This window comes from Bos javanicus, chromosome 1 (assembly GCF_032452875.1).
Source record: "Bos javanicus breed banteng chromosome 1, ARS-OSU_banteng_1.0, whole genome shotgun sequence".
Lineage (NCBI taxonomy): Eukaryota > Metazoa > Chordata > Mammalia > Artiodactyla > Bovidae > Bos > Bos javanicus.
In genome coordinates, this window is record NC_083868.1 from 17,169,253 (window position 1) to 17,171,549 (window position 2,297).

Below are 2,297 nucleotides of genomic sequence, written 5' to 3' on the forward strand. Positions count from 1 at the left end.
TGTAATACTGTATTTACTCATATCAACAACATATATGAGCCATTTATGATATGTCTGCCACAGAACAAATACTGAAATAAAAGGAGATATAAAAGATATCCTTTGTTCTTGAGGGTTATAGGCTAACTAGGGAAAGAGCCAAGTTAACACATAGTTTTCAGCATTGTTTTGCTAGTGTGTGAGATGACTGCAATTGTGTGGTAGTTTGAACATTCTTTGGCATTGCCTTTCTTTGGGATTGAAATGAAAACAAACTGTGGAAAATTCTTTAAGAGATGGGAATACTGGACATCCTGACCTGCCTCCTGAGAATTCTGTATGCAGGTCAAGAAGCAACAGTTAGAACTGAATATGAAACAATGGACTGGTTCCAAATTGGGAAAGGAGTACCAAAGATTATCGTGGAAGATTCACAGCAGTGTTTTCTCTGGATGCTGTACTTGGGAATTTCATAGGTAGAGGATCATTGAAAACCTAACCTGGAATTATAAGATGGTTGACATTTTAGAATAACATTATGATTTGTGCTTCTTATAGGTGTCTACAAAAATTTGTCCTTTAAATACGGGAGAGGTGGAATTCCTTGGTAGAAGAAGTCTCTTCAGGTAGGGAATAAGTGGCCAACTTGAGTCAGGATAAGCAAGAAGAAAGATGAAAGAAATATTTTTGAGGAAGTAACCACCTTTAGAGCTGGGGATGTAGTTCAGTGGTAGAACATATGCTTCACGTGTATGAGGCCCCAGGTTCGATCCCTGCCATCTCCACATCTAACATCAACAGTGTTAATTTGTTCTTTTGGGTTTCCTAGTAACTCAGATAGTGAAAAATTTGCCTGCAGTGCAGAAGACCCAGGTTTGACCCCCAGGTTGGGAAGATCCCCTGGAGAAGGGCATGACAACCCACTCCAGTATTCTCACCTGGAGAATCCCATGAACAGAGGAGCCTGATGGCTACAGTCCATGGATTTGCAAAGAGTCCAACACTGAGTGGATAACACTTTCACTTTCATCCAGCTATGAACTCACTAAAGCCATTAGGGAGAATGGAGTAGAGGAATGGTTGATTAGAGGAAAAAAAATAGAAGAAAGAAGGATGAATCCAGGTGTTTGGTTGATTTTAGATTTCGAAAGTGGTTGACTTTAGTTGACTTAACTAAAAGCAACATTAATAGAAACAAACAAACAAACAGATAAATATTTAGCCTGAGAAAGAATACATTTGATGTCAGTGGGATTTGTGTTGGAGATTTCTATAATCACCAGAAAATATTGACAAGGATTTAAATAAGGAAGTTAGCCATGGGAAGGTTAAGTGGTTGTATTCATTTTCTATTGCTTTGTAACAAGTTTACCATCAACTTGGTGGCTTAAAGAACACCCATTTGTTTTGGAGTTTCCATAAATCATAAGTCTACACATACCTAGATGCTCAAGGTTTCACCAGAAAAAAAATAAAAGAAAAAAAATTAGACGTCAACCAACCTGCATTCATCTGGAGGCTCAATTAGGAAGAAAACGCCAAAAACATTTCTAACTTTTCTCAGATTATTTTCAAAACTTTATTCAGCTATAGGTTCTCAGTCATTTGCTTTTTCAAAGCCAGTAATAGTGAAATTTCAGTGGTTTTCACTCCCTAATTGCCAAGTGCCTGGTACCTTCTTTTAAAAGTTTCACATGATAAGAATACTACACTGATTAATCTTTATTTTGATTAATTCAAGGATAACTGATTTTAAACCTTACCATACATCTGCAAAATCCCTCAATTTTTCCATATTCTTTTAGTTAAGAACTGAGTCACAGGTTTTGTCTATACTAATGGGAGAAGATATGAGTCTCATTGAAGTAACCTTAGCATGCATCCTTTACAATAATCATCTATGATGTAACAGAATTCTGCAGTTTAGGACTAATTAACCTTTAGTAGAACCAGATTTAATCTAGTTTTAAAAGTAAGTTAGCCTGAGATTATTTTGAAATGTGATAATTTCATCCATTTGGTCAGCTAACTAAAACAAACATCAAGGAATAAGCCAATTGCCATAGTCTATACATTTATATATACAAATATAAAACACAATTTGTTTTCCTGACTATATTCCAGGATTATTTCTACTAAAAATTACATTTTAGGAAAGCTGTCAATTTTATAATTTTATAGAAAGTTACCCATCTAGAAAGAAGCCTAGGATGAGGAAAGGAAATATAGGCTTTGATACTGAATATTTCTTCAACTCATAAAAACTCTTGAAATGTGGAACTATATAATTCTACTTTAATGATAATAATCAAAACACA

The 2,297-nt window shown here is 35.1% G+C and overlaps 1 non-coding gene across 1 annotated transcript; it reads left to right on the forward strand.

Annotated features, from left to right (window-relative positions):
* The first annotated feature begins 692 nt into the window (after positions 1-692).
* On the forward strand, positions 693-764 carry TRNAV-CAC (transfer RNA valine (anticodon CAC)). Its single transcript has one exon. It is a non-coding gene; the product is annotated as a tRNA-Val (tRNA).
* The last annotated feature ends 1,533 nt before the right edge of the window (positions 765-2,297 follow it).